At 50.3% G+C, this 24545-nt stretch overlaps 1 protein-coding gene across 14 annotated transcripts in view; it reads right to left on the reverse strand.

The window, feature by feature from the left end:
* The window catches only part of DAG1 (dystroglycan 1), a 49987-nt gene that overhangs the window by 18067 nt on the left and 7375 nt on the right, over window positions 1–24545 (reverse strand). Inside the window, exons 1-2 of one of the 14 annotated variants that reach the window (XM_065074991.1) lie at window positions 15564–15677; window positions 14932–15034 (exon numbers count right to left, since the gene is read on the reverse strand). The exons of 5 other annotated variants lie outside the window; for them this stretch is intronic. The gene's annotated coding sequence lies outside the window, so the exon portion shown is untranslated. Of the gene's footprint in view, window positions 1–1725; window positions 1894–6104; window positions 6299–8201; window positions 8501–14931; window positions 15035–15563; window positions 15678–17277; window positions 17426–19093; window positions 19338–23789; window positions 23855–24545 lie in introns of those variants that run through there. 8 more of the 14 variants (XM_065074992.1, XM_065074994.1, XM_065074996.1 and 5 more) reach the window with 8 other exon arrangements.

Genomic DNA, 24545 nt, shown 5'->3' on the forward strand with positions numbered 1-24545 from the left:
CAGAGCAGGCAACAAACCCTGCCCATCTGATACGTGCCCCTCAGCCAAGCGACTCACGCACTGGCCATGAAGGCCTCGTGTGACACTTGCGGGTCACGCAAATTCAGAATTTCATTTTAGCAGATCTACAGAAGAACAGCCTCTGCATATGGAAGCAGCGCACATGGGAGGTATAGGAGGAATTCAGTAGCTGATAAGGAAAAAAAAAAAAACAACCCACAAACAGAAGATCTGAGAACAAACTTGCACCACCACCAAAAAAAAAAAATCCCTTAACACAGCTCCACCTCACCAAACAATCGACAGAGGCTGAAACAGTGCCAGCCTCTCACAGCATGCACAGAGGAGAGGCAGGGTGCACAGCCCGGCAGAGAGCTGGAACAAGGCACTGCCCGCAGCGCTGAGGTCCACGTGGACCATCGCTTCAAGGCTCAACACCTTCTGTGAAAGAAGGTTCTCTGCCTGAAAGCCAGCAGTCCTGCCCAGCGAGTCCCGCGGCCACCAGCACTGCAGGTCCCGATGTGGCTGCAGAACAGAGCAGATGTCACCTGCAGTGGGGCTCAACAAGCCCTGGGGACATGCACGGTGCCTCAGGTTCAAGAGCCCACATCACTCCACACGGTACTACCATGGGTGAAACCCAGCTGGTTTGAGACATCGTGCCAGTTGTATGTGGGAAAAGTCAGTGTTCTGGATCACTCAGTGCTTCAGACAGTTTCCCACAAGCTCAAAACAGGGCCAAGCCCCAAACGCAGATGGCATTCTGCAGGTGGTCTGCTGATCTCTGGGAAGCGTCAGGCCACAAGGCCAACGGACTTGGACAGCATTTCCCAGTTACAAGGGAAGGCTAGACCACCCCAGCTTCTCTGCATGGCACAGTGCTCCTTCTTCCAGCAGGATCCCTACTGCCCAGTTTCACAGAACAAACACAAAGGTTCAGGTTAGTCCTGAATTTCAGGATGTTTCGTTCTGTCTGATCTTCTGAAAGAAGTGACTTTCTCTTTATCATCCTGCTTCTGAGCGCGCTCTTTTGGTCTCAACCTTGAACCTCCAGAGCGTTGGATGAAACATCAAAGTGAGCAGCAACATCTGCTTCAGCGCTAGCGCTCGGTGCACGTGCCAATGTTGATGCCTGATCTCCAGTGCCAAAACCCCATCCCAGAGACAAGGAACTGGGCCTGCTGGGTGAAGTTATGTTGATATGATGCTGCACTTGATATGATGCTGACTTGTTAAGACAACGCTGGAGCTTGCTCCTTCTCCATGCAGCAACAAGGCCCACTGGCATGTTAAGGACATGCTCTACCTTCATTATTCAGGAACGCAGAATAGCGCAGACAGAAGATGGGACTGAGAGCAGGACAAAGTATCTACTCCTGGCCACGCATCTTCCCGGGGACGTTTTCTTCTGCACAGCACAGAGTGAGGAGTATTGGGCCAGGGATGTGTCCTGACAGCATGAGCGCGGCTGCCCTAGATACCACTCCTCCTCCAGGGCCGATCACAGCACTGCTTCAGCAAGAACCAGCGAAAGTGAAGTCTCCGTCCAGCTGCATCTAATCCAATTGCTCAAGCACACCATCACATCACTGGGCTGCGGTAATTAATCACTGCCAGCATATTAGCGCCACTGAGCCTAGCATGCAGGAGGCTCAGGTGACTGCTGTGCAGTTCTCTACTCCAGATAAGAAGGTATTTAGGAGAGTTAGGAGGAATCCCACTTACCTGATTGCTTATTTACCAATAGCCCCATTAAAGAAAGCAGTAAACATGAGGCCTCTCTCTAAGGAAGCGAACTCCAACTCAACCAAAAAGGGCCAGTGCAACTTTCCAGCAGAGAGGTATTGTCTCTGCAGAGATCTGTGCGTGTTTCCACAGGAGCGTCTCCGGGCAAGCCCTGTCAGCTACCGCGCGTCTGCGTGTCAAGGCAGGGAGCAGGAGGGATGATGAAATCCGGCGTCACCGGCCCGGCACACAAAGATGGCACTCTGCCGTGCGTGCTCCCCGCTCCGCAACGCCACAGCAGGCACCGGCGGTGGGCAGAGGCAGCGGGTGCTCCGGGCACATCTGCGCTGTGCCGAAGGGGTCTAGGAAAGAAGGGCAGAGGGGAAAACAGCTGGGAGGCAGCACACCTGGGCAGAGCAACCCAGCACCCAACTGATGAGCTAATAGAAGCAGACTCCTCAAGACTAAGAGTATGCCAGTCTGCAAGCTTGGCACATTATATGCACAAAGAACATTCTGGAGAGTGAAATTTAGGAAACAGTAGGAGTTTCTGCGTTGCTCAGCTCTGGATGTACCCCTGGAACAAAGGCAGCCTATGGTATAAGCTACAATGTGCTGCAAATGACTCGGGGGGTTATTTCCAACCTCCATGTACGCTGTCAGAGGATGGCCCGGGCTCCTGCTGCGCTGGGGATGAGATACGGAGAGGGACATGCAGGATGGGGACGGCACAGAGACGTGCTGGTCACGCAGACGGAGCGGCACCGGCGGGCACGGTGGGGGAAGGTGCTGACCAGGCACCCGCAGGGACAGCGGCTGCACACCCAGACTGGCTGTCTCTCTAAAAGACAGGTTCATTCACAAGTTTTTGGCTCAACGCTGCCTTCCTATAGCCACGCGTACATCAAAAACACAGCAGCGGGCAGCTCATCATCTGAGATGGAACTGCAAGGGAAAGCCTGCTCAGCAGTGAGCCCCCATCAGTGCTCATGGAGCCCCCAAGCTCACCATCATTAGCTGCTCACCCCAGATACCATCAGCCCAACCAAGCTGTACTTGATTCTCTGCCCTAAAATTGCATTAACACACTCTTCTGCAGCTATGCCCACCCTGTATTGTCACCAAGTTAAACAGCCAACAGAACTGACACCTAGCACAAAGGACAACGCACAAAAAAGATGCTTTTTTTCAGTCTCGTCCCTTCTTGTATTTCTGCATTGCTCATCTCCAGCACATCTAGTGTCAGTAACAGGAAACTCTGATGCTGAAAAATAATCTAGGGGAAAAAAAAAATAAACCAAACAAACCCAAACCAGCAGTGCTAAAAGTGTGTGCCAGGCAGGGAAACAAGCAGCACCCTCCTGCCGGGAGGGAACTCGGCTGCAAACTGTCACTGACATGCTGCCTCAAGTCACAGACACCACAAGCAGCTTGGTGAAGCTCATACGGGAAGTGGTCACAGCTATCGACACCTCGCAGCGGTTTTTATTCTGCTAGAGTAAGCATCAAGATATTTAACTTTCCAGTAGCTTAATGGAAGATAGTAGAAAGCTTCCTCTTGCTTTTCTTTGAAAATTACATTTTCGTGCCACCAGGAAGGGATGGAGCCTTCCCACAGCCCTCTCGTTTGCACATCATGTTTCTCCTTGGACACCAAAACCTGCTCGCAGTTCTCCCCCAGCCTGGGGCCAGAGAGACCGACTGACAGACAGCAAAGCGCTGAGTGAGCAGCAATAGGGAGCTGGACCAGTCCAGAGAACATACAGGGTTTGCGTTCTTTAGGATGTGTGATCTCCATGTGATCTCCAGCACTTACTGCTCCAAGATAAAACGATGCAAAATGATGGAAAAAGCTGCCTCTGCCTGTCCACCCTACTGCCCTTCCCAGCTGGGGACTTTGCTCCCGGGAAGGCTTCTTGCCCTGTACAAGGATGTGCTGCAGTCTCTCTCCCTCCAGCCCCCCCCAGACCCGGGGCACCCCACGGAGATGCGTGCACAGGGCAGTGCGGAGCAGCAGAGGCATGGGGGACACCAGAGCACTCCTGCCAGCCAGACATGGAGCGTGGTTCTCTTTCCCTGCCGAGCACATTTCCCCTGCAAGGTGCAGCAATAAGACTTTTCAGGAGGCAGGAGGGGGTGACTGCGGCACCCACAAGCACCTCACGGCTACACACTCACACACCGACCCGACACACTTGCTAGAACACCGTGGATGTCCCTTTGCTTGTCACTGCTGCTGGCCTGTCCCCTCGCAGCCCACAGGTCCTGTGCTCTGGCTGTGCCGACTGACCCGCCACAGATTTTGGCTGGGAAGACTTCTGACTCTTTGATGAAAGTTTCAGCAACCACAATCAATCCCTTCCTCCCACCTTGTTACTCCCAGACAGCCAACTCAGATCGTATCTTCAAGTGCATTCAGTTGAAAGGAAACTCAGATATTATCTTCCCAAGTATTTCGAAGGCCTCAGAGATCACTTTTTCCCCTCTAATTACAAACATCGCAGCCAGGTAGAACTGCCATTTTCCAGGCTGCTGGCAGCAAACAGGCAAATTAGGATATAAACATCCATCAAGCAGGGGACCCAAATAATCACCAGTGCCACCCCACAGGTTAAACACTGCCCCATCTCGAGAGAGGGCGGACAGAGAAGGGCAACGGGGATCAAGGGTACAAAACAGATCCGTCCTGGAGCAAAGCGGAATGTACCGGGGTATGAGGATGATGGGGAACAAGGGTCCAGGCTCTCCACTAATAAAAGGACTCCAAACTCACCTGAACCAGGCTCAAAAGAAAATGAGGACATCCCCCCTCCAGGACCCAACTGGGTTGTAAACATGAACGTTAAAACTTCATGTGGGTTAAAAAAGAAAAAAAAGGTGGGATGGGACAGTTTTGTAGAGGGCAGAGTTACAAAGGCAGCGATTCTGGCTCAGGCAGCACTTCGTGACAGAGAGCAGGATCCCGAGACGGCATTCGGAGAAGCGATGACTCGCATTCCTCTCCAGGCATCTTCTCCCGGCTGTTATTGGAAAGGGCACACAGGCTAAATATACATCTGTAGCAGGGCAGAGCAAGGGTCTGTCTGCCTAAGGACACACGGCTTAACCTGGCTTTGGCTCTGCTTGGGTTTCCAGCGTGCAGCCAGCCAAGGCAAGCCCTTTAAAACCCTACTTGTAACTCCTGGTTTTGCCTGGAAACAGAGCAACAGAGTGTAAAAATCCTGATATTTAATCCTGTGATTAAGAGAGTGTAAACTAAAGGTAGTACTAAAATCCACATGAAATTAAACTACTAAAGGTTAAAGCAAACAAAAAATCAACTAAAAAAGGATGGGGCTAAGAGCTCCTTCCATACAAATGCTGTAAAAATGCATATTTTGAAGACAAACACGACAGGCATGTATGTATACATGCATACAAATGCTTTATCAGTTTCCAAGATTTAGTAAAAAACAGAACTCAAGGCACCAAGATAAAATAGGTACTTTTGACTCTAGATTTCTCTTTTGTCAAGGAAGCATCATATCTTGCTGAATTTGCTTGAAGTTAATTCTGAAGTGAAGGCAGCGGCATTACAGAAGCGTTTCAGCAGAAGTTGCCCTGTGGGACAGCCTGGGACAGGGGACACCCGGGCTGGCCCGACCGAGGTGAGACCAAAGCACTGCTCTGGGACACCGGAGCACTCGTAATTCTGACCACAAGACAGTTACCTCGCCGGTTAGCGCACACAAGGCAGAGCAATCCCTGTGACACCGCACTCGGATTTGAAGGGCGCTAGTTGCTAGAATCATTGGAATATTTAGGACTCAAGATAAATTCGCCATAGCTCTGCGGGCTCACCGTGCCATAACAGCTTGTGTTTGCTGCAGTCTGATTCCGGGCTCTCTAGAAACAATTTACACAGGGGTCCAACTGGTTTACATGTGAATTTGCAGGGACAAAGCTGTTTTATATAGTTTTAAAACTAATGTGGATTTCCGTACCAAAATAAAGTCCTCCAGTATACCAAGATGAGCCCAGCCCGCCTCCGCCTTCCCCGAGCACCCCGAGCCCAGACCGCATCTCAGCCACCCCCATCTGTGAAAGGCACAAATGACAACTTCTCAGAAAGCAAAATAAACCTTGTCTAACAAAGTCTGGGTAACGAGGTAGGTAGAGGACCCCTCAGCATCTCTAGCCAGAACGTACAGCTGAGGCACCTGAGCAGCAGCACAAAGCAAGAGACGAGACGTCATTTTTAAACGCAAGGACTGTGTGGTATCGGAGCCCACCTCACGGTGCTCAGCAGGCAGGTCGCTCCCCAGCGAGCACCGAAGGACACATGAGAGCAGCTGGCGTGACAGTCACCACCGTGTGCCCTGTCCCCTGCCAGTACTCACCATCCACCGGCTGTTTCACGTCCCATTCACACCAGCTAACAGCCTTTGAGAGAAGTCACCCGGCTGGAAAGCAGCTTTCTGTCGAAGGTTCTGCTCCAGAAATGGTTTAAAACCAAGGCACCAACAGGTGGCTGCAGTTCTTGCTCCACACCATGCTCCAAACGGACAAAACCATCCACAAGCCTCCAGCAGCACCTGAAATCTCAGCTGAAGCCCAGAAAAACACTTGCTCGCTAAGCTGCCCTGCTGTAATAAGTAGGAGATGTTCTCTGGAGCTGAAACCAATGAGGCTAAAAAGATTTGCATCTCTTGCTTGATTTCTTAATTGAATTAAAGGCTGAACAAAACCCCCTATGAGGCTTCAGAGAACCCACACGGATGAGAAACTATGAATATCCTAATCAAAGAGGAAGCTTCCACTGGACATTTTGTCTTACCGAGCACTAAATAGTCCACACAAAAGGAGAAAGACATGAAGGGATAAACTCCCCTGTCTGGCAAGGCAGGAAATCTCACTGAAGCTTCTGCCAGTTTGGCTTTCGGAGCACATCACACATTGCACGAGCCGCACACAAGAGAGGTGAGCTTCGGTGTGACCCGTTAGCCAAAACTCTCCCAGCTACCTTGCCACCTTTTTAATAAAATAGAGGTATAAAGCTCTTTTTATCAAATTAACAAGCAGAAGCTATTAAAGAGGTGACTGATTGGCAGGGCAGCCCTGCAAAGCCTCTTAGGAAACCTGATCATACTTTCAAATGCTGTTCTGAAGGAACAGGAGGCTCCGGCTCTGGCAATACACCTGGGCCTGGCCAGAGGGCTTGCAGCAGGACTCTCACCTACATTTTGGCCACTCAATGGCAGAGCAGAGTCTTTTTTTCATCACCAGAACAGCCCGATGCACCAAGAACAGCACTTGGGCCTCCCTAGGACACACGAGGAAGCAGGGGCTTTGCTAATAGTGCTGAAGCAGGCAGTGTGGGCAGGTGTTGCAGCCCCAGGGCTGCAAGAACCAAACCCAAATCTGGAAATAAAATAAAATTTAAAAAAAAAAAAAAAAAATCTTGATGAGGTTTCACTTTCCAGAGTCGCCTCAAAATGCTGTTTGGCTGGACTGCTTTGTGTAGAGGCGGCCACATTCCAAGGGGTTCTAATCACCTTCTGGGTATTCCACAAAATTCCTCAGATAATGAAATATTTCAAGAAGGTCACTGAAAGTGTCTAAGCAGCATAATTTCCTATGGGCTGATGTCACAGCACCAGGGCTCCAGCACTACGCACAGGGCTGGAAGGAAAGGCTCAGGATCTCTCCCCCACCTGCCGGGCACGAGATCTGCGGCTGCCACCGAAGGGACGTAAAGCACAACCAGCTGACATTAAGCGGACACACAGAACGAGGCAAGTAACACCACCAAAAAGCCACTTCCAGCACTTCGGTTACGTATGCAGCATCATTTATATTCCTTGTGGCAGCGTAACTAAGGGCAGGCACATTCTGTTTAGAAACATCCCGCCGATCCGTCAGCCTCACCGCCCCACCCTACAACTCCAAGCCAAGGCATTAAGATCCAACTTCATGGAGTTGCTCAGCCCTGATGTATTACTCAGCTAGCAGGACTGCCATAGCTCTTCATTTAAATATGTTTACCACCCAGTGATTAGCGCAGAGCAGCCAGGGCATCAGCCACCGACCTGCAACTTGTCACGTTTCTCAGGAAATCTGTTCTAAACGCTTTTTGGCAGAATGAGATATAAACGTTCTAACTTTAACCATCAAGCATAAAATGGGAAAACAGCAAAATGAAGCAGCATTGCTCCCATGCCACAGAGGCAGAGAAAGCTTCTGGAGGAGGAATTAACTGCCTCAATATCAGCAGCACGTTCCCTTAAACCTGCAGAAATTCAGGAGTCACCAAAAACCATCAAGCTGATAACCTTTTCCTGCAGGTGCACATTTTTATGGGTGCCTCCTCCTCTTGCTAGAAACCAGGCAGCAAAGAGCTGGACTGCTTCAGTAAAACCATCTGCTCTTCACAATAACCTCTGGCCTGAGCTGGCCAGCCTTTCATTCACATAGTAAATCCGAAAGCACCATCTCACCGAGGCAGCGCGACAGAGTGTGGCTCCACAGGTCCATCTGCTTCCTCACTGCTCCAGTGCAAGAGCATTGATTTACACAAAAGAGCAAAGATGAGCACCTTAAAATACAAGACAGACAGAGTCTGCATCGCATTCCTGCAGCATTAATTTCACTGCATTATCTTTCAGCTAAATTACCTTGTTTACCTGCACTGCATAATTAAAAAATAACCTTCAGCTGGCTTTGGCCATGGCCTTACTGGCTTCAGCCAGGAGCGGGGAATCCGGCTGGAGCTGCTCATCACACCAACGCAGAGATGGCTCCAGCTTTTCTCCCCACCCTGCTCTGGTATTGAGAAATAAGAGACAAGTTGAATTATTTCGAGGCGAGACCAGACTGCTTCGCTGTAAGGAGCATCAGTGGCTTTTAGGCCTCTTTTTTTAAACACTAACTTTTCTTACACCAGAGACAGTGTATTCAGGATCTGGCCAAAAGAGTGAGAGAAACAAGCCCGACATGCACAAAACCAGCATGATTGATTAAATACACGGCGGGGTAACGTGTCCCTCTCTGCAAGCAGCACAGCACCTGCCACGGCAAAGAAGTTTCCAGTGTTGCTCCAAACAACCCCCCTGCAGCAATTCCAACACAAACATCCTGCATCCCCAGCACCCAAATTCCACAAACAAGAAAGTCCAAAGGACTTGAAAATTGGATCAAACTGCCCTGCTCAGACAGACAAGTGATTTAGAACTGGGACCCAAGGACAAACTGGGTAAAGGCTAAGTGCTCACAGGAAAAGGGGGAGGCAGAGAGACAGCAAGGACAAGACAAGGAAAACTGGTGGTTTTCTTCTGTGAGCAGCCACAGAGCCCACATAGTGTAACACATTTACAACAGTTAACTAGCTGGCATGGCATCTGGTATCAGTACTCAAAAAATGGTCCCAAGGTTTTGCCGCAGCAGAAAAATCCAGTAATTTCTCCCTTCCTCACCAGCAATCTATCTTGTACAGGTCAGAGAGCTCGGAAACATGTTTTTAAGAGGAAAAAAACCCCAAATTACAGCGTATTACAAATAGTATGAGCACAGGCTGCATCTCTTTATTTTGACTTGCCATTGCAGTTTCTACACGGAAGACGAAAGACGGTTCCTGTGTTCCCAGCACGCTGACACCACATCACACTGCTCCCCACGTGACAGCAGCGAGGACTCACAGCTCGACACAGAAGACGGCAACAGCCACGTCCTTCCCACTCAAGTGGGAAGATTAAAACGTTATTTTAGGTTGTAAAGAGAAAAAAAACTGGAATAGCATGGGACAAATCCTGTACCAACTTCCTGGTGCAAAGTGGAGCACGTGATGACTGACCAGCTCCCTCTGCAAGAATCCCAGGAATGGGGCCAAGTCATCACAGCTCCAGTTTATGCCCCAGGAAAACAGAACTGGATGCCATTCTGAGTCAACAAGGAAAATTAAACCAGCACTCGGGTTTAGTACCAGTTCGAGCCTCTCTGAGCCAAGCACCGTCTCTTCTTGCTCACATGTGCTTTGGACACCTAAAACCCACTCTCCCCTTCATGCCTGCATTTCTTAGCCAAGTTAGGAGTTCTCAGACTTCGTAACCCTTTGCAACAGCCCATATTTTAATTACTTTGATCTCTTCTCCCACAGAGTCCCTTTCTCTGCCGTGAGGCACGCAGAACACAGCCCAGCCCTGGGCACAGGCTGTGCTGACCCCACAGAGAAACGAGGAGAACCCCACTTTCCAGCCCAACAACCAGCCACAGCAGTCCTGAGTGTTCCTGAGAGCTCTAACAGCAGAGAAATACATTCGTCCTTAATCACTGCCAGCCTGTTCTTCTGAATACACGCTCCCAAGTCACTCCTGCTTTGATTTCTGCTCTGATCTTCATTACTAATGCAATGTCCAAATCCCGCTAATTAGTTTAGGAGGGCATACTGTTACTAGCACCCACTGGACTTTCCTGGCTGCTCACACACATTCCTATGACTGTTCTTAGATATAAGTAAATCTGAAACACTCCTCGGAAAACCTGACGGCTCCTTGCTATCAAACAGCACAGGAGAACATAAGAATTTTAGCATGAGAACAAGGGCTCACGTGCCAAAGGAAAAACGAAGCCTTAGAGTTGCAGTGAGGCTGTGAAACTCTGAAGATGTGTTCACTTTCCTTCGCTTCACAGTGCTGCAGCAGATGCAAGGAAACAAACTGCTGATGTCTCATTCAGCCTCCAGAGCGGGGGAGCGACTCCAGTCCCAGCCATTAGGTACCAAACTACCTGCACCAAAGTTTCACTTGGCTTATGTTTTACTTTGGTGGTTATATAGTATTTCCTTGGCTTATCGTTATTAGGAGAATGCAGGTTCGGGACAACCTGCAAGGTCCCAACTGAGATCATGTTGGTCCCGCAGGACCCAGTTGCACACTGTGCCACATCTGGAGGATGCAGAGCGGTCCAGATGTGGGCAGGAGACTTAGAAGCCATTCAGCAGAGCTAGTTACACAGCTTGGCCACAATCACCGTATCCTCACCTGGAGGGGCTCGGCTTACAGTTTAAAAACAAAAAACCCCGTTAGGCTGCAGCCAGGGTTTATTTCCAGCTCCACAGCAGCCCAGCTCTTCAGTGCAACTCTGGATTGGTACTTGGGCCTCTTCTGGGCTTAATAAAGGGCTGTAGGGGGAAAATGTGGTTTTAGCAGCTCAGTCCCTCCCTTATGAAGCAGAGACACTATGCCAAAAATAACCTAGGTTACTAGTTACAGTCACCAAGCGCTCACTTAGGTCTCTGATCAGGGACCACAACACTCTCTCTGTACCACAGCCCAGGAGAGGGTGCCCTCCCCTGCACCTCCAAGGTGTTTCACACAAAGCAGTTAGCGGTTGTTAAAGCAGCAGATAGCCAGGACTCATTCGCCAGCCTCCCCAAAGAAAGCATTTTCTTCCAGCTCAGCCGAGGTCTCCTGAGCAGCGTTTCTGCATCTTCAGTCTTTCTGCTGGATGGACTGGACTCCTCAGGCAGTTTTGTACCCAGCGCTTCCCAGAGCCATGTATGACAACAGCCACAACAGCTGGCCAGCAGCTGCAGCGAGAAGCATGCTATAACGATCAAGAATGATTCAGCTTTGGGACTCCCCAAACATAATTGTAAGTTCAGTGTTGTCCTCCAAAGGCCTCCACTGTCCTACTGCAGCAAAGTCCAGAGCAAACCAAACTAGCTTACAGAACTGAAGCATCTTCTAAAAAAACCACACAAGACAAAAACTTTCAAAGATAAGAGCAGTGCCTTCCACCGCAGGGACAGACTGCCGCTCATCTATTCCTCAAGACCTTATGCCAGTCAGGAACTTTGCTCATTGCTGTAGGCTGAGCCTAAACCCTCCTCTCCTAATAACATATGATGTAGCTCTAAGTAACACACACATAAAAAAAACCACGTAAAACAGCAAGTTTGCAAATAATGAGTTAAAAATGTCAGAATACCTGAGAACCAAGATCATCCATGAGCTGGTCACAGTGAGCATCACAGACCGCTCCTATTGCAGCTTTTGTTCTGTCTCCTGCTGAGACAGGCAGGTCGGTCACCCACCCGTGGCTGTGAGCAGGCAGAGCCCTGGAGAGGGATCCGGGTCCCTGTTCTGGGGGTGGCCCGGGGCAGCACCTCCCTCTCACCCGTAGCCATTCAGGGCTGAAGGAGGCCCTGGACAGGATCTTTGAAAACCTTAACTGGGCAGATCAAGTCTACAAAGCACAGGTGAACTGGGAGCCTTCCAGGCGCCTGTAACTTGATAAGATCCATGAGATACGGGGCATTTTTGCTGGGAGAGAAGATGGCACATCCTTTGTGATCAGACCTGGCGGCTGCCAACCTCCCAGCCATTGTGCCAGACCAAGCACCTCTCAATGCAAGCAGTTAGGCTCTGTTTGGTTTTGTAAATACTGACAACCTAAAGCTTTTTTTTTTTATCCTTTAACTCTTGGAAATGCTTGAACTGCTTTTGCTGAAAAGCTGAAACAAAGCCTGATGGAGGGATGCAGCATGGGAAATTCCAAGCGTGAGCATTAAGTTCAAGAGTTAAATGCATCTCCAGGTCAGGCCAGGTCTCTGCAGAGATGGTGTGACCAGTGATACAGAAACACTCATGGCTCCCCCACGCAGGCCTGGAGCAAAAACCGCCCCAGCAGCTAAAGCAGGCAGCCCCATGCCCAGAGGTTTAGACTGAACCCACCCCAAATGGGAATTAATTTGGGAAGTCCTGCAAGAGGGAACTGCAAGGCAACTTCTAGGGAATGTGCTGAGCACTGGGACATGTGTGCTCCCTGGTTACGGCCGACAGACCATGATTCCCCTGGAAGGCAGTTCCAGGGGAACACCATCCAGCCCAGGGGAACACCATCCAGCCCAGGGGAACACCATCCAGCCCAGGGGAACACCCCCTGTGCTGATCCAGGGCTGCAGAGCTGGGCACAGGCAGGTGCTGCCTCTGGCTGATGCTCAATCCCTGGGCAAGGTGCTCCCCAGAACGCAGCCAGGTAGCAATGCAAATGACACCCTGATTACCGTCACTGCTTGTATCACTGCCTTTGCTCCAGAATCTGAACTACTTTAAAAGCTGCAGGAGGCGTCTCCCAAATACAAGCCCTGTCTAGGTGAGATGGTGCTGTCTCAGCAGAGTTTGAAAATCACATTTTGCTGCTGCGAAAAGTTGTGTTCCCAAGGTCTTCATTCCATGCCGTAGTACTGACTGCTCCCTTCTTCCCACTGCTCCTCTTCCTTGGGAAAGCTATTTCTTTCTTACACCGCTCCTTCACAAAAAACAAGCAACAATCTGAAGAAAACCTGATAAGAGAACTCGGGGCAGATGTGCCTTCATTTTCTCTAAAGATATCAACTACCTACATCAGCAATGTCCCTACCAAGGCAAATTACTAGAGATGGGTGCCCTGAAGCGCTGTAGACAACAGCATTAGCCAGACCAGCTGAAGTAGCCTTGCAAAACAGGGCTAACTGCATCATCTATAAGTCTATGGCTTACTCTGGGTTTTGCAAGGACCAGCACACAGAACTGGAACGGATCTGAAGCACTGTGGTGACACATATTCTGACACAAGCACATCAGCCAGAATGAAAGCTTAGAGGCTGGGAAAAACACCTAAACGTCATTTGGGACAGCAGGTTTGCTCTGCTTGTAACACAGGAAAGCTGCTTAGAGATCAACAGATAAAGGCTTCTCACCATTCAGCCTGTTATTTCATGTAAATCAGGTTGTCCTGCTACAAAAAGGCATCTCCATATGAAGTGCAAGGTGCTTAAAAAATGAGGAGCAGCCACAGAAAAAAACAAGTTTGAGAAGCACTCACACCATGGCCAAATCCTTCAGACCCCTCCGCAATGACCCACTCCTGCTCCCCTTTCTACAAGGGCAGCTCCGCAATCCAGAGCTGCACAGTCTTCTCGCTTGTCACCGCGGGTCATCTCAAAGCATCGCCACCTTAAAACAGGGTTTTGACCACAGAAATAACTCCAGACTCCTCTGAGATATGAAGTCATGTTTTGAAAAGCAACAGTGCAGCAAATTCAATTAATGAATCGAGTCTGCCTTCTCCTTGGGCAACATGGAAGCAGGATTTCCCAAAGCCCATCCCAAATACATTATTTATAGGTATGGTGCTGTGATCTAAAGGATCTGCCTCCACCACCCCATTCTTCTGGCCTGCTGGAGCACAGGGAGTCCTGCACAGAGCAAGCATTGCCCCTGGAAAAAAATGGGAAAACTACCCTGCTCTTATCTGGAGGGGGTTGGAGAGGACACTGCAAACCAAGCCGGAGGCAAACAGTAGCTCTTTGGAGGAATAAACCACTCCGTCAGCCTGCCATGATTGATAAGTACATCTGCCAGTCCCCACCTGCTGTTCACATTCCTGGCATTTCTTTCTGCTGCATTTTCTCCCCAAGAAGGGACCGGCTGCTTATCAACTGCTGCAGAGGAGATTTAAGGGAAGGGAAGGGAAGGGAAACAGGCCCCAGCTTAAACAAATCAAAGTGATTTCAGGCCCCCAGCATGCCAAAAGCAGTTTTCTTGCATCAGATGGGGGAACTGGCTGAAGGGGTTTATTCCAGGAGCCCTCACAGGTTCAGACACTTATATCGGGCGTTAAGCGCTCCCCTTTGCTCACTCCTGCCATCACACCTCTATTAAATTCCTGGTACATAAAGCAGGGGGCTCCAGAAACGTCTCTCTACCCTCCAGCCGCTCATGCCAAAGTCATTGGCTGCACCCTTCAGCCACCCCTAGAACACAAGGGAGATAAGGGTGAAAACACGGCAGCCTTTCCGAAGGGCGAAGCTTCGCTGCGTCCCCGCAGCAGAGGGCTGACGAGCGGGGACAGCCGGGACCGGCCAGGACAGCTGTTCTGAGCCCCAACAGATATTTCTGGGAGTGCAGGAGCAGGAGTTTAGTTCTGCTTTTCAGCCCTGGACATGAACTGGAAGTTCCTCCTTTTCTTCAAGTCAGTTTTAACATAGCAAGAAGGTGAAGGAAAATAGACCCACACAAGTGCAGCGAACCCACAAAGCAGAGGGGTGGAACGCGAGCTGCTTGTTGTCAGAAGAGAGAAAAGCGGCTCTGAGGAGCTCTAGTAAAAGCTCAGTGCCTTTAAGATCTGACCTCCCTGTCAAACTAGATCAAAATTAGCTATTAGGATCGAATTTATTAGAGCACATACCCATGCTGAAATCCTATCAGCCTGGTTGCCACATGGAGCCAAGGCAAAGCAGCGTTCCTGGAGCTCAGGTGCCCCAGCACCCTTCTCAAAGTGATTTTCTTCACTGAAAGAGGCACAAACACAACCACAAACAAGTCGATGAGTTTTTGCTGATTTGCAGTCCTTGGGGAGGGAGGGAGAAGGCAGCAGGAGATAAACGCAGCTTCCCCACGCCTGGAAAAGGGCAAAATGCAAACGCGGTTGTATTTTCAGACTTTATAAACCAGGCTTTATAAACCAGGGCAAATACAATACAAAAATCTGACTTATCCTGGGGAAAATCCCATCCCAGAAAGCTGTGGGCAAGACACCCCAAGCACCGCGATCCCCAGCCAGTCACCCCCATGCACAGAATAGCTTTCCAACCAGTTTTTCGGGGTATTTCCCAAAGCTGCCCCACTTGCTCTTCTTACCAAGCAGCCAAAAGTGAACAGCAGTGAGGGGAAGGGGAGGGCGAGCCAGGTGTGAGCAGCATTTGATTAGCTGGCTGGTGGGTGCAGCTGTCCTCCGGTTTTACGGCTCTGGGAGGAAATTTAAACAGGAACTTTCTATAAATTAACTGCCCATAAAACGAGCATGTTTTCTCAACGCACCAGAAGGTCGGGAAAGGTCTGCTCAGCCCGCTGTTCCCAGGACACAGCAAACAGCCTCCACGCTTGCAGTTTCTCCTTCCAATGCAGGAGATGGTGCGTTTAGCCCGTGCAGCAGAGAGCTGGTGAGAGCACGGTCACAAAGCAATCAAAGTCATTCCCCATTCACAGCAAACTAATAATTTATGTGCCCCCTAAAATCCCCAAGGCAATCCAGATGTCTAAGTAGCCTTTGTCCCAGAAAGCAAACTATACAACGGCCTCGGAAAGGCAGCGACGGCTCCGCTTGCCAAAGTCCTCGCGAGGCTGTTTGTTCTGCAGGAGCAGCAAACACATTGATTTCAACTCCTTCCAGGGCTGGAAGCTGCAAGTGATAGACACTCTCACCCAACCCTCTGGTTTCCTCTTTCCTGAGAGGATTATTTAAGTGGTAAGAGATGCCCGTTGGGGACGTTCAGTTGACAAAAATGCACCTGACAGCTTTGAGGATACCAGGAGGGGAAAAGCCAGGCTGACCAGTGCAGCAAAATGGGACATAAACCACACACCATCCCTCCTAGCCCTCCGGGGAAAAACTGCCCCAGAGATCAACAGAAACATTTGGAAGAGTCAAAAACTGAGTTTGGAAAACATGCACTGACCAGCCATGCAACTCTTCCAGGGATATTTTAAAGCATTATTACAGTTGCAGACCAGTCCCTGAGTATATTTCCTATAAATAAGTATTTTAAGTTGCTTTGTTTCAAAACTTATTATATTAGTCCAGTGCAGGGCAATGCTTCAAATTTTAGACCTGGAGGCTGCCAGCCAAATTTGCTGCTGATTTTTAAAACTGTGCCATGTTACCTACGTTGTAGCACAGGATCATCTTTGGGGTTTGCTCAGGTGCTTTTCTACAAACACCTTTATTCTGTATTATAACATTAGGTCTCTACCAACACATGGAGCCCGAGTTCTGTGGGTTAACACATCTTTGGTTACAAATCAACAACACTGGTTTTATTTTCAAATCTAGGTTGGTTTTTTTTCTCCATTTTTGCAGGTCAATAAGCAAAAGAAAATACATGAGTAATTCTGCATGCAAAGGAACTCTCTCTAGAACTAGGTGGTTTTGCATTGACAAAACCCCAGCACATATATCTGGCAGCGATTGCTGGAGCTCCGTTTGGGCGGTGAGCGTGGCTGCCAGGACACAAGCACTGCACGTAACAAGCCAACTACACCGCGGACGTGCCAGATCTCCCCGACACCCTCCTCCTCTAAAGACACGGCAAAGCCACGTGCGCAGGGAGAACGGATCCTCCTGCGTCCTAACCAGGGTACCCTGCCCGCAAATCGGTCTAGACCCATGAGCTGCTTCAGCCCAAACCCAGCGATATCTAACGCTCTCGCCTGACAGGCAGAAAGGGAAGACCCAGACACAGCAGCCATGGTTCTGGAAGGTCCAAAGCATGGCAAACAGCAGGACTACAGGTGGATCCTGCAGCCCAGCTCTGCCACTCCAGCTTCCCAAGGACATGGGTTCTTGTGCACCAGAGATAGCAACGAGACATGGCTGAGCCTTCAGAGCACAGATTTCCACCAAGGCTTTACAGTACACAAGTATTAATATTTGCAAATAAATCCAGGCCTGCTTAAATCAAAAAACACACGGCTGTGGCCAAGCATGTGTTTTCTTTGGAGAACAGACCAGACACCCCGAGCCCAATTGCCTTACCTAGTTTTGAATGCCAGTTTTCAGTCAACCAGGTATCGACCCAGCTGGAATACCAACCCTCACCACAAAACCTCCTGCTTTTCAGGCTCTTGGATGCAACTGAAAGGGGGAGAAAAGCCCCAAGGTCCTGCGGTCACCTCTGCCAGCGCTGCTGATGAGATGTGCCTGCCGGGGCGGGCAGCTCCCTGCCGGCTGCCTCGCCGGTCACCGGTAAACCCGGTTAGAGGAGCCTCCTGACCACTCAACAGCAAGGGACTGGGTGGCCCCTCTATCTCCTTTGCCATCCTTACAGCTCTGGCTGTAAATTCTTCAGGGGCAGCTGCGAGGAGGAGGTCCTGGTGGAACACTGCTGGCCACGGGCTAGCCAGGAGCTCGGCAGGGAGCCACGGCAGCGGCCCCAGGGCAAGCATGCCGGTAAACCTAAAAACCGTGAAAAATGTTAATTTGTTACACCGGTATGCAGACTGCACCTAAGATACTGCTTAATTGGATACAGGTAGAGGAGTGAGGCTAAAGTGGAGCAAATTGTCTCAGGTGTAGGGTACCCAACGCGTGTCACACGTTGTCGGGGCACTCTGGGGTGTGGGGACTTGCAAGGCCACCTGCGCCAGGATGAACACAGCAGCCGTGACAGGCTGAGAGCTCCAAGTGACAGGAACGGCAGGTTTGAGTACGGATGTAGCAGAGTTGAAAGGGATGAGCACAAAGGAATAAGGGGCTGTTGCTTGGGAGCCTGGGCAGAGAAAGGGAAGGATGAGGCAATGAAGATATGTGTCCTGAAATAGAGAAAAAATTGCGAATAAGGTGTAATGTAAAGGACAAAGGAGGGTCAGTCTTTCAGTGGTAGAGGCAGGTGCACCTGGGGACAGCCATGACCCCCCCGGGATGCTGGGGAGCCCCCCGGACAACCTGCTGGACTCTCCACCCAGTCTGTGTCCAGAAGACTGGCTGTGGGAGGGCAAACAGGACCGGACTCGCACCCTAACAGAAATGGTGTGGGAGGGAAGGGTGACAGATTTGCTATTCAGCAGCAGTGCTATTTGTCACATTTAGCAGTAATAATTACTAGCTTTAAAGTTGTAAGTGTGCAAAACGCTCTAATCGTAAATTAGTATCAGTGGTGTTTATTAGTGAATCAATTAGACAGTCAATAACTCTACCAGCTTCTCGGTAGAGTATTGCTTCATAATTAACATCACAGTCTCTCACATCAGCTACATCTCCAGCCGCACCCCAGCAGGGCTGGATCAGCCAGGGACTCAGCCAGGATCTCCTGGCCGGAGGTCTGGGTATCTCAGTTAAACAACAGAGCCTGGTTAAGCCGGCGTGGGCAGACGCGATCTGGGCTGCTGTGTTACACGTCTGTACAATGCCCGACACGAAGAGGCTGCGACCTGCCACTGAAAATTGTGCACGCCACCACCACGGCGTGAACATCCCATTGGCCACGCTTTTAATAGCTTCTAATAATAAACCAGGATAAAGAGCTTTAAAGTTTGAAGTGCCTGTGTAAAGTAAAGCACACCTGCAATTGCAGGGACACTCCCCAACCACACCACATCAGCAAGAGCAGAGAGCCGGCCACGCGGGGCTGGGGATGGGGCCACCTCGCATCTTCCCACCCTTCAAGCAGGACTGACCTAAATCCTCCCTCTTTCAGACTCCGGTGGCAGGAGGAAAATGAGCTGGTCTCATTAATTTCACCTCCTGCTGCCTAGTGAACTTCTCCACAGCAAAAAATATTATTTAAAGCTGTGCTGGTGACCTGGCAACTCGACTTTTCTCAGGAGCAGGAGGTGGCAAAGGCATCACTCACCTGATGGCCAAGCTCTGCTCTTGCTCCCAGAGCTCTGCAAATCATTCAGCTGGGGGCCTTGTAAAAATCCAGTCAGGACACCCAGCAAGGCAACCACTTCTCCGCGGGGCAGTTTACGCAATAGAAGGGCACACGGTCCATCGTCAGCTGGTGGCTCAAAGACCGAGATACACAGGAGACCACAAGGCCAGCACGCTGCACAACAGACAACACCACCAACTCCCCCCTGCAGCTTCCTCGCAGCCTCACCGGAGGCAAGTACATCAGGACACCCTATTTTCCTGTGATTTCCAGAGTTCAAGTTTATTTTTTAATCTGATAGTAACAGTAGAAGACTATAAAAAAAACCCCGCACTGGTCTGAGCGGCTCCGGAGTCTAAAATAAACATGCCAAGCCCTATTTGTGATGGAGTAAAAATAGCTTGTTTCTCATCCCTTCCCAGGACCTCTGCTTCGTGCACAAAAGCTTCGCAGGTTAACTATAAAAATCCCAGACGTGCAAGGAATGTCTTGATTTGCGCTTTGCACTCTTTGGAGCGGCTCAGAAACCCAGCTCGGCCCCGCGGTGAAGAGACGCACCGTCACAGCCCATCTCCCACCCAGGGCTAAAGGCCAGAAGGCCAGGCGCTGCTTCCCTTTCATAGAAACTATCATCCTTCTGGGGACAAAAAAAAAGACAGAAAGAAACCCAAACTCTTCATGAGAATTACATCTTGTGCTCCTTCTGGGCTGGATACTTTTAAAGTGACACTTCTTCCAAAGAGCATCAGCTGTAAAATGTAGTGCAAAGCTGTGCTGCAGCCAGGACGGGCTCCCACGAAGCAGCGTCTGCGTCAAAAGAACAAGAGAGACTGTGGCTGGTCTGATTGACCGTAAGAAACATTGCTTTATAGCAAATTCTGCTAAATTAACGTTTTCCCAGGGCCTAAATGTATCTCACATGGCACCTGCAATGCTCAGGCCTGAATGGAACAGAAAAACAAGACCTAGGAGAGCAGCATGGCAGGAGAACCACCACAACCCCCAGTTTAATCATTACATCGTTTCTGATGACAGGTCAGCCGGACCCTCAAGCAAGCACCGATGTATTTATGACTCAGGCTTTAAAAAAGGAGCAGAGGAGAATCTGCAACACATCTGAAACCTGCTGGTATTTATACGTGCACTAAAAGGCACCCAAGGCAAAACACCAGACACACACGGCCCAAGCCCTGTGGGCAAAGCTCACAGGAGCCAGCGGCCCCAGGAGCCTTCCCAGAAACGTCCAGCAGCCGGTGCAGAGGGCCGGGCCGCGGCACATCTCCCTACAAGGCAGCGGGACAGCGGACACGCAGTCGTCCGTCTGTCTGTCTGTCTGCTGCCGCCTCCTCTCACTCCGCCGCAGCCCCAGAGCTCACTATGGCTCTAACCACAGGCAACCCGGGGCAGACGCTGTTCTGTGTCACCCCCCGAGACCACCTCTGCCAGCACACCCCCCGCACAGCCCGCGCTCCAGCGCCGGCTCTGCTTCCACTGTTAAAACTCACCTCCAGAAACCCAGGCTCAAACTGAAGCAGCATAAATTAAGCAGCGATTCTGGGCGAGATGCAGTGACATCTCAGAAGAGCTCTTAGCACTGCCACACTCATTTTAAGCGACAGGGACAAGAAAAACAAATTTGCTTGCTAAATACACATTTAGTTTAGCTGGTCATATTGAAAAGCTCAACGTTTGTATTTTAGATTATGTTCTTAAAGATGCTCACACCACATTCAAGGCTAGCATATAGAGAGACCAGTTACATAGGTCCCTAAAGTTTCCCCCACTTGATTAAAGCAAATCTTGAGCCAAAGACTTCAAGAGATGAGAAAGCCATAGCCTCCCCTCAGCTATTTCTTCTCATTGTTAAGCATCCCAGCAAATACATGAGAAAAAAGCGCACCTTTTCCAGGTTTTGCCTGGCTTCCTCCTCGTTATACACAGACTTTCATCATTTACGGTCAAAACTGTTTCAAAGAACAAGGAGATTGATCTGGCACTTTCCAGCTCTCTTGTCCCACCTGAAGAGTCACTTCACCAGATGCTTCAAGGTACAAATCACAGCTTGTCTTATTTACATTAATATTTTGTGTTAGCTGTTACACAAATACTGCTGCTCTCTCAAGGCCCCTGCTCTCCTCACCTGCCATCGCTTCCCATACTTTTAGCTTATTCTGAAAGGGCAGGACTCCTGAAAATAAGTTTTTTCTTTACCTGGTAGGCACTGGTGTAAGAGCCCAGCCACCAAATAACCACCAAATAACTGACATACCAATAATCTCAAACCAGGATCTCAGCTCAAAGCTCCACAGGAGTAACTTCCACCACCTAAGGTGTGGACCACAGTGACACTCGGGTCGCTGGCGCAGGGCAGTGCAGTGCATCATGCTTCCTTCCTACTCCAGTGCACTTTTCCTCCTATTCAACAGCCAACACAGATCTCAAGAGATCACGTACCACAGGACCCACAAGCAGCACATGTTCTCCCGTGGTGGCAAGGACTTGGAAACTCAAACCTTTTGTAGAGAAAGGAATGGCTGAACCTTCTCCCTGACTCTTCCTCCCAGGGCAGACGTGCCCTGGCCTGTTTGAAGACCCATAGAAGCATCACAACCAGTTTCACGGTCCTGTAAGCTGATGCTCCTTCCAGAAGAAGCACTTACAGTCCCTTGTCCCAGTCCTCTGTCCCCTCTGTGTTGGCACAAGCGTTAGAGCCACACGGAGAAGCGACTGGGGAACAGACACACATTAAAGAAACCAGTAAGAGACAAACAAGAGAGCAGTTTCCATCTGGCTTGGCTTCCTGGCTGGATGTGTGGTCTGCAAGACCACTTCTCTTTTCAGCAGCAGAAGTGAAAGGCAGGACCACTTCTGCCAGCAGCACCAGCTCGAACCAGCTGAGCAGCCGAGCACGCCAAGTCTGGACCCTGCAAAAATCCGTCACCAAGGAAAACCCAAACAATTCCAAAAGGTAAAGTGAACAAGGAACTAAACTGGTTTCAGCTGGACATCTCCCATTCATTTCCCACTATTGTCCCAAGCAGCATCTGAGCAAAACAGTGACAGCAAGGGTCACCTCCCAGCACCAGCTGTGTCCCCGTCACTGCAGTTCCCTCACAGCACACGTCTCCGACTGGATCTATTCCACATTAACAGTCCAATTGAGCACTTCTGGGCAAACTGTAGCAAACAGGCGAGTGACCTGACGCAGGTTTCTTTTCAGTCACTAAGCCACTTTAAAAGACATCTAAAAATACATTAAATGCTTTTCTCATGTGACTTTTCCATGCAAGGGCTTGGTTTAAAGCCTGCCAACAGCAAATGGAACGAGACACTGCTGCAAGAACTCTTTCCTGCACGAATGGCCTCTGCATCGTCAACTTGTTTGAGTCCAGGAGACCAGCCTGAGATAAAACCCCAGAGCAATAACGCCGTCTGCTCGGCAGCATCAGCTGCTGCTGGGGAACCGCGTTCCCCAAATGGCTGCGCTTCCATTCAGGATCACCACCCAGATGGGGAGCAGCAATGTTTTGCGTTGTTTCTGTTCCAGAAGGATCTTTAACTAGTTACACCCAGAAGAGTTCAAACGTGTGCTCCTCCCAACCAAACCTCAGGAAGAAAAATAACTTCCCAGCTCTGCTGACAGGTAATTTCTCTCCACTGAGGACAGGCGAGGTAAAAAGAACAGCCGTTTGCCTCTGAAAGTGCTTTGCAAATCAGCTCAGGTGGCTGCTGCCACAAAGCCCAAGCAGGACACTGGCCACTTCAGTTACTCCAGCTGATCCTCAAGACCCTTTCCTTAGAGTTGACTTCTATCACCGAGTTCCCCACCAAGACTCTTCCTCCACTCGCAGTGGGGATCAGACAGCTTCTCTGCCCTGTTGAGATGTGGCCCCGTGTGCTTACAAGCTTCTGTACATGCCTGGGTCTGCTCTGACGTGGAGCAGAGCCTGACAAGCTGGGAAATTAAAGGTGTCTGCTCCTGGCTGAGTTCATGCTGCAGAGCTCAGCCATCGGCTTTACCGACACCAAGGCGGCTCTTCCTCGCTGCAAACCAGACACCTCCCCTTGTGCCCTGCAGCTCCAGCTCCAGCTGACCTTTTCCAGTTGGCACAGCCCGGGGCTGCTGGTCCCAAACAGGGCTTGGAGTCAGCTGCCCAGAACTCGCTGAGAATCATCATCTTAAGTCACTGCTTAAAGAAGAACACCACCCCTAAACACTTGACAGCCTGAATTCCCATATATGACCAGAAAACAGGAGTTCAGCATGTGAAGCACTCTGCTCTGGGCTCACAGCTGGAGTGACCAAGCCACACGCTGCATCAGTCCAAAAGACACTCGCAGGGATGAGCTCTGCACCCAGCCTTGCTCTCTAAGCTCCCACTTGCTGGTGGGGAACTGCAGTTCCAGCAGGATCTGAGCTGACTGACCCATCACAAAACACAGGTATGTGTGGCCAAGGCACAAAGGGCAGGACAGTCCCTGTTTGCAGTACCTTGATTTCAACTTAACTTCAAGAAAACGCAAATTCTAAATCTCATTGCCTCTTCTGTTCTCTGCTTGTCTTCACGAAGCAGGGGAGAAGCTGCCTCAAATAATCTCCTCAAGCATCATATCAACGTTTTCAACCAGCACATGAACACACTAAGAAATCCATAAAAGGTGTGAAAAGGCTTACCTGAAGTCAGCAGGGATTAAGTTCACTACACAAAGTTATGCATCTCCAGGAGAAGCTTTCGGAGCCTGCAATTCAGGGAAGAGAAAAGGTCTGGAGGCTGTGGAACGGGTCACGCCGAGCACTGCGCACAGCAGCAGGACATGCTGGATGTCTGCAGGAAACGGCTTCTTCCCGTGATGGCAGGACAGCACCAGAGCCATGTCCCCTGGGACGCCCGCGGCCGCCTGCCAGACCCGCTGAGCTCACCACCACGTCCAGCCTGCGGACGGACAGTCAGCGAGCGACACACGGCCCTACCTGTCCCTGCAGGTCACAGCTCCAGCCACCACAGCTGGGGCAGGGGGGGCAGCCGAAGGCCATGAGCGGTTGCAGTTCCCACCTGACACAATGGCTGGGACATTCTGGGGACACAGCAGGGTTTGGTGCGGCTGCACAGAACCAGTGTGGTGGTGAGAAGGAAGAGGAGAGTCAGGATTCCAGCTTCCAGGAATACTGGGCGTGCAGCGCTATGGTGCCAGCGCTGGGACACTGGTTTGAGGGCAGGGTGGTGACTGAACCACATCACAGGGCTGGAGCACTGCTTCTAGACTCCAGGAGCTCCTCCACCTCTGATCTAGGCTTTTGAGCAAACCTTCTCACGCCTCAATTAGCCATGGTAATCACGGAGTGCCTCCCTCTGCCACCTTCAGCAGACAGAACCGCTCACAACTTTATCCTGGCTTATCACCATCACCACACAGGAACACCACCGCCTTC

This window comes from Columba livia, chromosome 10 (assembly GCF_036013475.1).
Source record: "Columba livia isolate bColLiv1 breed racing homer chromosome 10, bColLiv1.pat.W.v2, whole genome shotgun sequence".
In the NCBI taxonomy this organism is placed as follows: Eukaryota; Metazoa; Chordata; class Aves; order Columbiformes; family Columbidae; genus Columba; species Columba livia.